Source organism: Propithecus coquereli, unplaced genomic scaffold, assembly GCF_000956105.1.
Source record: "Propithecus coquereli isolate 6110/MARCELLA unplaced genomic scaffold, Pcoq_1.0 Scaffold24, whole genome shotgun sequence".
Lineage (NCBI taxonomy): Eukaryota > Metazoa > Chordata > Mammalia > Primates > Indriidae > Propithecus > Propithecus coquereli.
This window is the reverse complement of record NW_012147952.1, coordinates 10,114,553-10,131,264: the sequence shown is the minus strand read 5'-3', so window position 1 is coordinate 10,131,264 and position 16,712 is coordinate 10,114,553.

Here is a 16,712-nt window from a genome sequence, read left to right as displayed (position 1 = left end):
CACTGTCTGGAGGATAGTCAAGCTTGAAGCTCTGACTCAGGCAGGGCAAAGGCAATATATGTAACCTAATTGTACCCCCATAATATGCTGAAATAAAAAAAATTTAAAAAAGAAATAAAAAAAACTGCTTACAAATAATAGTAGTAGATAATATTTTGAATTTGCCTTCAAATTTTGCTTGAGAGGGAAATTACAGGTTCTGTTATGGAGCCTTGCTTTCAAAATTCACTCTTTTGGTATGATGCAAAATAAATTGCTCAATAAATTTTTATTTAAATTCAATGTGACAGAGACCCAATTAGTAGGAAATGTGATCCATCATGTGTTTTTTCAACTTAATAAAACCATGTCTTCACTTCTGTTTATAACTCTCCAACAATTTATATCCTTATGTTTGGGCCCACAGTTTGTAGACATTTCCTACAGCTTTATTCCTCATCACCAACTCTCTGGGTTTACATTTCCAAGAGTCTACTAAGATTTAGCATTAGACTCAAGTGTGATAAGGTTTTCTCTAAGTACAGTAGCTATTGTAAATAGACCTGCAGTGATTAATTTGATACAATGTTTGAGATGTTTTAGAAATTTCTGAAAATTTAGAAGACATAGAAACAGCCTAATTTTCATATGTTATCTACACTCTATTATAATTCACAAGGAAAATACCCAATATTTTAAAAGAGGGTTTATTTCCTTTGTATCTTTGAGATATTCCATTGGTGGAGAATACTGAGTCACAGGTGTTTATTTCACAAAATTCTCGTAGAGAGAGCAAATAAGGCCCAGATGAGATCTGATTCCATTTTCTGCTGAGTAACAAGCAGTTTTCACTCACTTGAGTTTATGGCATTGGAACTGTGTTGGCAGATCATGAGTCTTTTGGTGACATCAGTGAAAACAGAATGACATGGTTTTGGTTTTTGCCCCAGGGCTCGTGAGCATATTCTTTGCCAGTGAGCCACACATGTGAGGCATATGAGCAGGTGAAAGTGAAATCGCATAGTTGCCTGTTGCTTTGCAATCATAATTTATTCCTTCCGTGGTGTATTTAAACATCTGTTTTATGTTTAAAAATGAATTTATTAATTTTACATTAATTATCTAAAGTAGAACTGATCATCTAAATTATAAAAGCATTACGAAATGATATGGCTACACAAATAAATCATTTTAATATCTTTCTAGATGACCTAAAATACTAGTTTTTTCCATAACAGTACTGTTTGTTAGAGGAAAACATTAAGAAGAAGAGTACTTCACCTGACTAAGAACCTACATGTTCATCTATGATAAAAAAGGCATTTTATGTCTTCTGATGACTGGCTTAGAGTCAGTAAGTAATATTCTGCTGGATGGTCACTGTCAATATTGATGCTACCTCCTTCCCTCCTTCCATTCCCAGAAAGCTTGTGCCATCTGTGTGATGCATTCTTCTTAAACACAGACAGGTAGAAGACGGAGGAGATTTAACATGAAAGATTATTTGGAAAATTTTATTTTTTAATTTATTTTTATTTTTTGCTGTAGGCAAAACTGAGACTCTTGTTGAATCTCTAAATTAGTTCCAAAATTTAGAGAACATCAACACTCTGTTCTGTTTGAACCTGCCTTTAGAATTATCCAAATGGCCACTTTCATTTTTAAATTTTCAAATCAATAAGTATTTATTAGCCATCTTTTGTTTTCTAAGTATTCTAAGGAGTTTCAAAGGAAATGAAAAGTATTGTCATTACTTGTGGTAGACACGCCCTAAGGTGGACACATCCTCAATGAACTACATCACTTTGTAAATCCCTCCCTTCCAGTGTAAGAATCGGTGACTTGTTTGCTTCTAACCTGTAGAATATGGCTAAGGGGATGGAACATCACCCAGCTGAATGAATTACGCACACGGCAAATGTAAAGGGATTTTGCAGGAGGTAAGTACAGTTGATTTTGTGTTACTTGTAAGAAAGATTTTCCTTGATGGGCCTGACATTATTAGATGAAAGCCCTTTTGTGAGACTTTTCCCTCAATGGCTTTAAAGAAGTAAGTTGTCATGTCATGAGAGGGCCTATGAGAGGACCACATAGCAGGAAACCATGGGTCAAGCCAAGGAGCCAAGAGTGGCTGACAGTTGACAGCAAGAAAATGGCAACTTCAGTCCTACAACCATAAGGAACTAAGTTCTGCCAACTGTATGAGTTTGGAAGAGGACCCCAAAGCTCCAGAGAGGAACACAGCCTAGCCAACCCCCTGACTGTAGTTTTCTGAGACTCTGAGAAAAGGACACAGTTAAGTTGTCCCTGGACTCCTGAGCCATGGGCACTGTGAGATGTTTTAAGGTTGTGGTAATTCATTACACAGCAATAGAAAATAAATACACTGTCTTTAGATCATCCTTTTAGGTCTGTCCATGGTCCTAACTTGGATTTAAAACAATGTAAATAGAAACAGAACAAATTAGAGAATAATTTATTCATCTAATAGATCACACACAAAAATACCAAGTTAAATCATCTGTTATGTGTTTATCAAACTTTGCAAAGAATAAAAATGGGATAAAAATATTATTACATGAGTGCTTGTTGAAAGCTGTTTGTTTCTTGAAACAGTTTTGTTTTATATAGAATCTAAAATGACTGTTGGTTCAACTTCATTTTACCAACATATAAAGTTTTGATATATCAAGTGGTCTTCTTGCTCTTATTGCTACTATCCTTGAAAATATGAATTCTTGTCAATTAAGCCAGAAGATATTTCAGATTTTAGTTTAATTCCTCAGTGTTTCTGCTGTAGGTCTTCTAAAAAGCTAACATGTAATTCTTAAAAGGGCTATACTTACTTATTGAGCAAAAGTGTTTTAGATATTAGATATTTTATGACTACACTCACAGCAGACCAATTCATGGAAACCATTGGTTTTCTGCAAGGAAAAACTTGGAAAGCAAAAATTGCCTTTGGTAGCATGTATTTTATCCTTTTTGGAGGAATTAAGAGCATGGGTGTATCTAGGTGACCAAAACATATCATTCAACAGGATATATTGAAAATGAAAGTGGAGTAAGTTGAAAATTAAGCTGGAATAACAGGAAGGTATCAAGAGTATTCTTGGCAAATCAGACTTTGTGGTTACTCCTGCTAAAAAGCCCTTCCAAATAATAGATGTGATGCTATCCTATGTTTATTTGACTATTTCTAGAGATTTATTATTTATAATTATGACTTATATCCCTCCAAAAAAGTTTTAACCTAAAGGAATGTCATAGATCATTTTAAATCTATTTAAATTTCAACTGAGAAAACTAGTGTCCAGTGCTAATTTTATGTATCTTACTGTATGGTATTCCATTTCTTACACACACATTCTGACTTTATTTCCCTTTTCCTTTGCCTATTGTTCTAAATATATTTTTGTTAGCTCACTCTATGTGGACCAACCTTTCTTGCTTTTTGTTTTTTATTTCTTTTTATTTGAAAGGCAGAATGGTATAGGAGTTAAAAGCACAGTGTTGGATTCATTATTGCCTTGGTTCAAATCTTGGCTCTATCATTTATGATCATTGACAACTTAATTCATCTTGTTGTGGCTTCATCTTTTAACTTTTCATTGTGAATAAAAATGGAGATTTAAGACATATCTATATCATGGATTTTAATGAGATAGTATTAGGCATGTATTTGAGCACTCAGTATATGCTGACTCTCATCATTTCTCTGCTGATAAATCTTCCAAGCAGGCCAATTCACTTACATTTTGTACTGCAACACAACTTTTTATATAACTAGGAAAACTGAGTTGATGCTTTCTAAAAATACATTTGCTAGGTTAAAAAGAAAGCTGTTTGGTATCTGCTCTTCTCTTTTAGGCTTTGTTTAGCTTAAAGAGGAATGTGATCATATGCTATTAGTGATGATATCACTGAATAAACATTGGTTATCATTCAGAATAGGTTTGATAAAATATTTAAATGTGAAAATATCACTCTTCATTGAATAACCTAAGCTATAAACCATTATTCTCTTTTATTTACCTAAAGTAATTATTTCGTGGTTTTATCAGTAATTGAATTGAAACATTAGGTAAGTAGATAAAGCTTAAAAAGTCTTTAAGACCTTCATCAATTCTCAAGGAAATTATTTTATAACAGGACTATGGCAATGGAAAAATGTCTGCATGCTAAAAACAAAACATACTTCTGTGATTTTGGTCTTTAGAGTCTAAGATTCCAGCAGGATTAACTGACTGAAGTTCTAAGCATGCTTGGTAGTTCTGAATCAAGTCCGAGTATTCACATTTACAATCAGTGGCTTAGAATTAGATATAATTTAATCTGACAATCAAGTTCAATGGATAAATCATTCCTCATGAGAACTACAGCACTATCGAGTATTGCATATTGCCTTGGGAAGGTGAATACATTTCCAATGAAGGAGATTTTAGGTGACCTTAGAATAGAAATTTAATAAGCCTGGCCAGAGAATATTTGCTGTGATTCATTTTGCTTATTTGGTACATTAGCTCAAATTTGCCATTAAACTAAACAAAGATCCAGTTACTCAATTACCAAAATATTCAGTTTATTGTTTGCAAAAAAAAAGAAGCAAGGGAAAAATGAAGGTGATTCTTGAGATGTGAGTCAAATATCTCTCAATATTTTGGAAAGGTGAGTCATCTCTTGGATATGTTGTTTTTTGTTACATCATTTGGTTTGGAAAAACCCAATGATGACATAAAACAGAAGCAAAGTAATCTTCAAAGAAAGAAGTTGAATCTTTTTTTTTTCTTTCTCCCATTCTTTCTTTCTTGTATTTGTTGGTAAACTTCAATAAGCCCAAATATGAAGATATTTCATAATACAAAACAGGTTGAAAATAACTCTCAGATTCAAGCTGTGTATCTACTGGACAAAGTAAACTAGAGAACTGAGCAATTCCCCAAAGATCTATACAATTAGAATAAATAGAAAATTCAGACTCTAACTTTCCTTTTGAGACAGACAAGATGATCCTATCCTCTTTTCTTTATTAGAGTACTATAACCATAAACTTCATAAATATTATTTATAATTAATTTCCAAATTTATGTATTTATCTCTGATGATTTGTGTGAGATCTAAATTCTTTTATCTCAACTGTCTTTTGGGTAGCTCCATCTGGATATTCTCCATGGGCATGTCAAATTTTATATGCCACCTCAATTTGTTATATCCCATCTGTCACAGTCTACATTCTATATTCTTAACTATGGTTAACAGTGTCACCATCCACTCAATAGCATGAGCCACATACTTTTACACCTTTTGGGACAAATACAATGCTCAGTAGTGAAGTAAAGACTATGAAGTGTTCTAGAGGAAAGAAACTTATTTAACGTCACTTAATTCATGATTGTCCAATCACAGAATATTTTCCCTCCATAGAACACATATTAAGACTGCACTAGAGTAAAAATTAAAATCCTTATGATAGACTCTAAAGTCCTATATAATCTAACTTCTGTTGTATCTCTGGCCTCATCTCCTCCATCTCTCTGACCTCACTCACACATCTCCAGCCCCATGGTTTATTCACAGTGGAATAGTTTGAACTCACTCCAAGGCTGAAGGTTTAGCCTACCCATAAGTGACCCTGGGACAATAATTACAAAGGAAGACAACTTAAGGTTTACTTCAAAACGTGAGGCAAGCAAAACTGTCAGAGCAATAGGTAAACTTAGTAAAATCTTTATAATCCTTTGGGAATTTTTTTGCTCAAAAACCTCAATTTGCTGATTTTATAAATCATGATTATTTATTTCTTAAAGTAGGCCTCAAAGAGCCTCTCTTTGTTATCATTTTATAGATGCCATTAGTTTGCAGATTTCATTATTTTTTCAATAAAGTGAATCTAGATATTTGATATCAGAAAATACAGAGTTGCCAAAACTTTTCTATAATAAAGTCTTTTAATCATGTCAGGTCAGATTTTCCAATGAAACCAGATTACGATAGCATAGGCAGTGGTGACAACAAAATGATTAAGAGCCTGACATTTGAATCCAGATTGCTATACCTAAATTTTAGTTCTGTAACTTACTCATTATATGGTTTTGGTCAAGTTATCTCTTTGGGCTACAGTGTGAATAATAATTGACCTTTCCTGCTAGGAATTTTGTATTAGTGAAGGTAGACTAAGTCAGTATTTTTAAACTTTACCATGCATGAGAATCACTTGTGGATGTTGAAACAGTGTCTGGCAAATGGTATTACATCAAACCAAAAAGCTTTTTAACATCAAAGGAAACAATTAGCAGAATGAAGAGAGGACCTGCAGATTGGGAGATAATAATTGCAAATCATACATATTATAAGGGGCTAATACCTAAAATATGCAAGGAACTTGAACAACTCAATAGCAAACAAACAAACAAACAAACAAACGATCCAATTAAAAAATGGGCAAAGGACCTGAATAAACATCTCTCAAAAAAAGACACATCAATGGCCAACAGGAATATGAAAAGATGCTCAACATCTCTAATCATCAAAGAAATGCAAATTTAAACCACAATGAGATATCACCTCATTCCTATTAGATTGGCTATTATTAAAAAGATGAAAGATAAGTGTTGCTGAGAAAGAGGGAACTGTGGTACTCTGTTGGTGGTTTGTAAATTAATATAGCCATTTTAGAAAACAGTGTGGAAGTTCCTCAAAAAACGAAGAATTATCTTATGATCCACCAATCCCACTTTTGGGTATATACCCAAAGGAAATAAAATCAGTATGTTGAGAAGTCTGCACTTCTATGTTCATTGCAGCATTATTCACAATAGCCAAATGGAAACAACCAAAGTGTCCATCAACATTTCAGATTAAAATATATGATGGATTAAGAAATGTGGTATAGATACAATGGATTGCTACTGAGCCTTTAAAAAGGAAATTTTGTCATTTGCAGCAATATAAATGAACCTAGAGACCATTATGCTAAGCCAGGCACAGAGAGACAAATACTGTATAATCTCTATATGGAATCATACTATATGACTCCACTATATGCATAATCTAAAGAAGTCAAACTCATAGAAGTAGTAGATGGTGGTTACCAGGGGTAGGGGGAGTGGGAAGATGGGGAAATACTAGGTCTCTCTGGAAAGTATCCAACCAGGTAATGTGAAAAATAGACACATTTATTGAAGAAAATACAAGATACAAGAAACATTGTACATAGGACAATGACACCTTAGTCTCCTTGAAAGTAGGCACCTTGGGACCTCACACAGTTCTCCCAGCATCTCTTAACTTAATCGATACACATTCAACATTGTCAGGTGTTCTGTTTGTTGCACGCCTTCCAGAATGTGGATCACTTTCAACAGATTCGTGACCATTTTTGAAGGGTTTGTGCCACACTTTTATTTGCGTTACACTCATTGCATCATCCCCAAAAGCTTTTTGAATTATCCAAATAGTTTCTGCAGAGGAATGTTCAAGTTTAACGCAAAATTTGATGCAGATTTGTAGCTCTACTCGCTCAGTCATTTTGAATGCCACGGCCACACAGTACACATGCTCACTCAACAGCGTCTGGTGTCCCGTTGACTAGTACAGAGAAGTCGTCACTGTTCACGCATGCGCATCCCAGTCCACACACCTTGGCTGCCAGGTTACATTGATGTCACGCAAATAGTTCTCCTTATATTAACAATGCCTGGATAATTTCCGGACAGACCTCATAGGAGATATTGATCAAAGGGTACAAAGCTTTCAGTTAGATAGGAGGAATAAATTCTAGTGATCTATTGTAAAGCATGCTGACTATAGTTAATAATAATGTATTGTATATTTTAAACTAGCTAAAAGAGAGGATTTTAAATGTTCTTATCACAAAGATATGATAAATATATGAGATGACGAGGATGTTATTTCCCTGATCTGATCATTTCACAATATATACAAGTATCAAACACCACATTGTATCCCATAAATATACACAACTATTATTTGCCAATTAGAAATAAAATAAAACTCAAAACAATAAGTGGTTTGGGACCCATCGCCAGGGTTTCTAATTAGCATCCCTGTGGTGAGACCCAAGAACTTGCATTTCTAATGTTTCCCAATGATGTGGATGCTTCTGATCCAGGACCACTCTTTGAGAATTCCTGGGCTAGAATATTCTGTGGTAACAATGCCAAATCTTGGTGGCTTATAACAACATCAGTTTATTTCTTGGTGTATGTGGCATGAGCAACGTAGTCTGCAGAGGGACTCTGCTCATCAGGGGCCCAGGCTAATGGAGGCTCCATCATTGCAGGTGTGTCCATGGTCACCAGAGAGCGGAGAGAGAGTGTGGTGAATCATGAGCTGGTACTTAAAATTTCTGATTGAAAGTGCTCAGTCAACATTAGCTACTATTAGTGAAGTTTTATCTTAATTTCTCTTTCTGTTAATAGCACTGACCATAGATAGGTAATTTTCAAGGGAGATATGCTACGTTCTGACTCTTGCTCAGATGTGCATGGAGAAGAACAGAGTCAGAATGGCCGGGAGAAAAGACTGTTCTCATCTTTGCATTGACATTGCAAAATACTACTCTTTCTTTTTGTTTCTGTATTGTCTGGAGCTAACTTTTGTTACTTCAAGTTCATGTATTTATACAAATCCTCTTTCAAAGAACCTTTCCAGCCTTGACTTCTAGACTCTGTGTCTTCAACCTTGTCTATGTTGTGTCAACATAATAGCTAAGAATTATTGATCAGTGTATGATTTTGAGTGTTTTACATACAATCGTCCTTTTAATCACTAAATCTCTTATCATTCACATTTTATAGATAAGGAAACTGAGGTCCAGAGGCCCTTTGGCTTTAATCTGATAGTTGTCTTCCACCTGCTTCCTTGAACTTGATGTTTTGGACCTTCCCTTGCTTTGAGTCTCCCCTTCACCTGGTATATGGATTTTGTCTGCTACAGTCCCCAGCTCACACTGGACACTTCTTTGCCTATCTTGGCTGCTAGAAAAGAGATTCAAACAAGGATTATAAAAATGACTGCTCGCATGTTCATCTCAAGTGTAATTGGAGAGGCACAAGATAGTACAAATGCTTTCATGTGAGAACTTTAAACTCTTCAAAAAAACATAGCAACACTGGAATTATTTTCTACCATTTCGGCTTCATGCAGCTATTATTTCTTTGGTGAAGTCTTTGCGCTCAATAAATTATAGCAATACCATGAGACAGTTTTCCGTGAATCCCCATCCCTTATTTTAATTTTCACTTTAGAAAGAAAACAAAGTACAGTGGGAAGAACACAGGTTTTGGAGCCAGTCAAACCTGGGACCAACTTCTTGTTCTACTCAACTAACCTGTGACTTTGAGGAGGACATTTGATTTCTCCAGGCCGAATTCTTGTTTGTAAAATGAGAAAAACTCAAAAAAGCCCATTTTTAGGTAAAGTACTACTTTTCTGTACTACAAGGGCCTGCTGAAAAATCAAACAGGAGGTGGTTGGACCAATATGAGCTTATGCAACTGTAATTAATTAATGAGATATGTGATTCTGTTCTTTCAAAAATTTTCAGCTTATTTGTGCTGCCAAAAGATGAATTCTCAGTCTCTAGAGAATGGGATTAGCAGTATGAAGAATTTGAAGTGATCTTTCTTTTCTAGCACGACTGTTTGTTTTTCATCTCTGTTCAAATAATCAAGTTGATTTATTTCACAATTCTAGATTTGCTTTCTTATTATTTCATAATAATTATGATTGTTTTTCATTTTACAAACATATATCATGCATTATGTGTGCCTTGACATTCTGTTAAGCATTATTGTGGATACAAGAAAACTAAAAGGCGTGGTCCCTGCTGCTAGGAAAGTTATATGTTCATTGAGACAAAGTCAATACACTAGCAATAACTCTAGGAAAATTCCAGATTATATATTATACAGAATCATATTATGGGACTAGGTACATATCTATAGTGTATGACTGGGACTTTTTTGCCCTAAATTTTAGGAGGAATTTGTTACATGGATACTCTACAAGGGGCATTGCATTATCTAGTAGATCGTGTCTTGGAGTATGTTTTTACAACATACAGAGGGTAGATTCCTGTCATGTTATCCCTTAAACACATGCTGGATGCGTCTTATAAGAAAACTAGGTTCGGGTAAGGAGAAGTAAGTAATTTTCTGTTCTAGAAGATAAACCCCTGAGGGTTAAATACAGTCTTTCAAAATACATTGTTTTCTGCAGTTCATTCTTCACCATGCAGAGTAATCTTTTAAAAATGCAAATCTAATCACAGCAATTAACTTCTTTAAATTTTCATTGGCTTCCAGTGTTTTTTTAGGAAAAAGTTCAAATCCTTAACATTGCTTAAAGATTCAAATGCTTAACATTGCTCACACCTACCTCTAAGCCCTCGCCTTTACACTAATGGCATTCTTTAAAAAGGAGCCACACTGGTCCTCTGCCAGTTCTTCCACACCTTGCTCACCACAGACAGGCCTTGGCACCAAATGTTCCCTGTATGGAAATGCTTTTCACTACACTCCCCACTGCCTGGCCTGCCACCTACTTATTAATATTTTCAGATCTCAGCTAACAATTCCCTGCTGAGCTGTGTAGGTTAGACCAAATCATTTAAACTTTCTAAGCTTCAGTTTCCTCATCAGTAAAATAGGGATCCTACTACCACCTATCTCATAGATTGGTTGTTGGGATTAAGGAAGATAATATATATAAAATTCCCATCACAGTGTTGGTATATGTGAACTAAATAAATACCATTATCATTACCAGTATCAACATTATTCCTAAAACTTCCTAATCCCCAACATAAAGTCAGCCCCTCACGTCATGGCACTCTGCAGATTTGATGTAACTTTCAACCAAAAATGTTTAAAATGATGTTATTAATTAGGTTGTGTTTTACAACAAGCACTCTGGTTGCAGTACAGAGAGAGGATGGAAGGGGTATCAAGTCTGGAGGCAGACCAGTTAGGAGGCTATTAATATTAAAATAATCCACTAAGTATTTTATTTTATTTATTTAATCAGCAAAGACCTATTAAGCATATATTGCATACTGATTGATGAGGATAGAGCAATGGCTGAAACAAAAATGGTACTGGTCTTGGAAGATATTTGGTCTGATGGAGGCAACAGGACAAACTGACAAAAAATTATAATTAGGTATTGTCCTAGGCAGTTCAAATTGCTATAGCAAATTACCATGGAGTGGGTGGCTTATAAACAAGGGACATTTATTTCTCACAGTTTTCTAGGCTAGATGTCTGAGATCAGGGTGCCTGCATAGTCAGGTGTGGTGAGGGCAGCACCCTCACCAGATTGCCAACTTCTGGTATCCTGACATGACAGAGAACAGAGAGAAGCAAGCTCTCTAGGGACTCTTATAAGGGCACTCATCCCATTGATGAGGCTTCCTCTTTTTTGACCTCATCTAATACTAATTACCTCCCAAAGACCACACTTCTGAATACCATCACATTGGGAGGCAGAATTTCAACATAGAAATCTTAGGGGGACACAAACATTCAGTCCATATCATAACAGGTATGATGAGAAATGTGTGCTTTAGGGAAACATTTGAAGACACTCAACCTGTGTAAGAGATTTCCCTGGAGAAAGTGATGTGGAAAGTGGGTCCTGAGGTAGCAGAGCAATAATAATGGCATCAAAATCTGGAATACTGATGAGCAGAAGTGAATTCAGTTGGAAGATATTCAACAGGTAGAAGTAATAGGCTACAGCGTTTGTTTGGCTATGAGAGATTTTCCGCTTGTATGGATAAAGACATTAACTGGGGCAAAAAATACAAAAAGTAGATTTGGGAGTTAAACACTTATATATCTTGGCAATATTAAATACAAAATGTTATGGGACATCTAGGTGGATTTTTTTTTTTTTCCAAAGAACTCCAAATGTCTAGCCATGACCCGACTTTGAAGGAAAGTTTGATTAAGAAGACTGACTTAATCAGGAAGTTTTAAGAACTTGCCAGACACAATTCTAACGCTATTTAGCTTCTCCTTGACTTTTATTTCCCTTAGTGAATCTGTTAAATCAGATTTAAGTATTTTTAATTTTTTACTTTTATTAGTAGTTGTAATTGACACATAATAATTGTACATATTTATAGGATATGCTGTGATATTTTGATACACATATACAATGTGTAATGATTGAATCAGGGTAATTAGCATATCCATCACCTCAAATATTTATCATTTCTTTGTGTTGTTGGAATCACTCAAATTCTGCTCACCTAGCTATTTGAAAATACATAATACGTTGTTGTTGATTATAGCCACCATATATGCTATAGAATCCTACAACTTATTCCTCCTATTTAGCTGTACTTTTGTATTTGTTAACCAATTTCTAGCTATTCCTTCCTCACACTTACCCTTCTCAACCTCTAGTAACTGCTATTCTACTGTATATTTCTATGAGATCAACTTTTTTAGCTTTCACATGTGAATGGGAACATATGGTATTTATCTTTCTGTGCCAGGCTTATTTCACTTAACATAATGTCCTCCAAGCTCATGCGTGTTGCTGCAAATTACAAAATTATTATTTTTTTGGTTACGTAGCATTCTGTTGTGTGTATGTACCACAATTTCTTTTATCTGTTCATCCGCTGATGGAAACTTAAGTTGATTCTATACCCTGGCTATTGCGAATAATGCTGCAATAAGCATGGAAGTGCAGATATCTCTTTGACATACTGATTTCCTTTCCTTGGGATATATACTCAGTAGTAGGATTGTTTGATCATATTTAACATAGTACTGGAAATCCTAGTCAGAGAAAATAGGCAAGAGAAAGAAATAAAGGGAATCCAAATTAGAAAGGAGCAAATAAAATTGTCCCTGTTTGCAGATGATATGATCTTATTTATAGAAAACTCTAAAAGCTACACCAAAAAACTCTTAGAACTGATAAAAAAATTTCAGTAAAGTTGCAGGATACAAAATCAATATACAAAATCAATACTGTTTCTATACACCAACAATGAGCTAAAGGAAAAAGAAATCAATAAAGTAATCCCATTTATAATAACTATAAAAATAATTAATTAAATAAATTAATTCATTTTTAAAAATGCCTAGGAATAAATTTAACCAAAAAAGTGAAAGATCTCTACAAAGAAAACTATAAAATGTTGATGAAAGAAATTGAAGAAAATACAAAAAAAATCAAAAGACATCCCATATTCATGGTTTGGAAGACTTAATATTGTGAAAATGACCAGCCAAACTACCAAAAGTAAGGAGCAGATTTGATGCAATTTCTATTAAAATATCAATGACATTCCTCACAGAAATAGAAAAAAGCAATCCTAAAATTCATATGGAAACACAAAAGATGCCAAATAACCAAAGCAATCCTGAGCAAAAAGAGCAAAGCTGGAGGTATCACACTATCTGACCTCAGAATATACTGCAAAGCTACGGTGATCAAAACAGCATGGTACTGGCATAAAAACAGACGCACAGACCCATGGAACAGAATAGAGAACTCAGAAATATATCCACATATTACAGCCAAATGTTATTCCACACAGGCACCAAGAACATTCAGTGGGGAAAGGACTGTCTCTTCAATAAATGCTGCTGGAAAAACTGGATGTCCATATGCAGAAAATTAAACCAGATGCTTATCTTTCACCACATACAAAAATCAAATCAAAATCCATTAGAAACTTAAATTTAGGACTTGAAACTATGAAATTACTAGAAGAAAACATAGAGGGGAAAGGACATTGTTCTGGGGAAAGATTTTTACAGGGAAGCCCTCAAAAGCACAGGCAACAAAAGCACAAGTAGACAAATGGGATTATAGCAAACTAAAAAGCTTCTGCACAACAAAAGAAACAATCGACAGAATGAAGACACAACCTGGGGAAATGGGAAAAATATTTCCAAACTATCCAACAAGGGATTAATATCCAGAATGTACAAGGAACTCAACTCTACAGCAAAAAAACAAAAACAAAAACAAAAACAAAACAAAACAAACAAAAAAAATCCGATCTGATTTAAAAATGAGCAAAAGAAGACATACAAATGATCAACAGGTATGTGCAAAAATGCTCAATGTCAAAAATCATCAGGGAAACATAAATCAAAACCACAATGAAATATCATCTCATCCTAGTTACAATGGCTATTATCAAAAAGACAAAAAATAACAAATGCTGGGGAACTCTTATACACTGTTGGTGGGAATGTAAATAGTACAACCATTATGGAAACAGTATGAAGCTTCCTCAAAAAAACTAAAAATAGGACTTGCATTAGATTTATTTTTTAAGAAAACCAAAGTCAGGGCCGGGCACGGTGGCTCACGCCTGTAATCCTAGCACTCTGAGAGGCCGAGGCGGGCAGATTGTTTGAGCTCAGGAGTTCAAAACCAGCCTGAGCAAGAGCGAGACCCCGTCTCTACTAAAAATAGAAAGAAATTAATCGGACAAATAAAAATACATAGAAAAAATTAGCCGGGCATGGTGGCGCATGCCTGTAGTCCCAGCTACTCGGGAGGCTGAGGCAGAAGGATCGCTTGAGCCCAGGAGTTTGAGGTTGCTGTGAGCTAGGATGACACCACGACACTCTAGCCTGGGCAACACAGTGAGACTCTGTCTCAAAAAAAAATAAAAAAAGAAAACCAGAGTCAGTTATTAAGAAACTGACTTATTAGGAAAATAACTTATTAGGAAACTTATTAGTAACTTATTAGAAAAATTTAATGTACCTTTTTTCTTTGTTGAAATCTTTGTTTCCCAAAATTTGTCATTTGATTTTCCTCACTGTGAATTTTCCTTAGTCATGTACCAACTGTATTATTTTTATTTAAAAATACTTTTTTACTGTTCCCAAGGAATAATGTCCATAAAACCACGGATTTGATGTTCTAGTTATATTTGATAATGCAAAATGCAATAAATGCAAAACTATCATGTACTACCATTATTTATGCATCATATAAAATTTCATATACCAGTAGTAATATATATATATATATATATATATATATACTATAATTTGAGAAATGCTGTGAGAGGATTAAGCCCCTGAGTCTCCTCAGGCATGGTTTGTTACACAGTTACTTTGCCATAAGAAAAGGTAGGTTTTGCCAATGGCAGATATATATGTAGAGTCAGAGACTACACACTTTTTTTTTTTAATTTTTGCCTTTTGGAGAGACTGAATAATTCAGAGCTAACATGGCAATTCTGTCGTCTAGGCTTTGCAGAGTGTCTTTGGAGGATGGCTCACTGCTTTCTTCAGGAAAGGATAAAGATAGAGTATGTAGCAGTAGCCTTTAGCCTCCCCCAGAACACTGTCTTTGAGTCTGAAGGGGACACCAGTTCTGTTTTGGCACATTGCATTTATTGGACCATATAATTTAGATTGGCAGTTTTATAAAGAATAAAATATTAAATGGTAAGTTATTAATAAAAAGAAAATGAACTAAAGCAAATAGGATTGAAGGTGCAGCATATGGAAGAGAAAATATTCTGCAGTAGGAAATAGCAAGGCCTGTTGTCTGAACTGAAATGTCTGAAGCTGCTTACAAATGCCTTTTGTGACTGAAGTAATAAAACAGATTTTTTCTTGGGGAAGACATTTTTTAGGCTTAAGTTGGGGAAATGAAACCCGTGACACATTTCTGAGGTCAGAGATATTGTTTGTCAAATGTCTGCAGGCCTTCAAGCAGATGGTTTGCAAAACAGGGTGCAATCAAAGAGGTGCTCAGTGTTGTTCCTTGTGCCAGTGGCCTGGAAACCGGCCTGAGGAGCAGACCATCAGCACAGCTGGACTCCAGCCCTGGCTTTGAGACCCTGCACAATTTACTCACCGCTGTGGGACTGGTATCAAGCCTCACTACCCAGAGAAATTCCATCCCTTTTGGAATAAGATTAGAAAATAAATTTAATAAACAATAGTGCATCTGCTCATATCCTGTGATTCTACAGAAAGTCTCCATGGCACTGTCAAACAGCATCTGGGGTATAACATGAGTCTAGTTGTGAAGTACATCAAGTTTTTTTGTTTTGTTGTAAATTAATAGATTATTTTTCAGTTTATGTTTACCAAAGAATTGAGCATAAAGTACAGAGAATCCCATATACTCCTTGACCCCACTCACAGTTTCCCCTATTACTAACATCTTGCATAGGTATGGTGCATTTGTTACAACGGATGAACCAACACTGATATGTTATTATTAACTACAGTTATTATTAACTATAGTCCATGGTTTATATTAAGGTTCACCCTTTATGTTTTACAGTCATAAGGGTTTTGATAATTTCATGTATCTATCATTACAATATCATACAGACTAGTTTTATCACCCTGAAAATTCCCTGTGTTCTATCTACTCATCCTGCTCCTCTTCCCCTCGACACCTGACAGCCACTAATCTTTTTACTGTCTCCATAGTTTTGCCTTTTCTGGAATGTCATATGAACGGAATCATATAGCATGTATCATTTTCAGATAGGCTTCTTTACTTGGCAATACATATTTAAGTTTCTTCCATGCCTTTTTGTGGCTCAATGGCTCATTTCTTTATATTGTTGAATGATATTCTATTGTAAGGATGTATCACAGTTTGTTTATCCATTTGCCAATTAAAGGACATCTTGGTTCATTCCAATTTGGGGCAATTATGAATAAAGCTGCTATAAACACCCATATTCAGAAATTTTT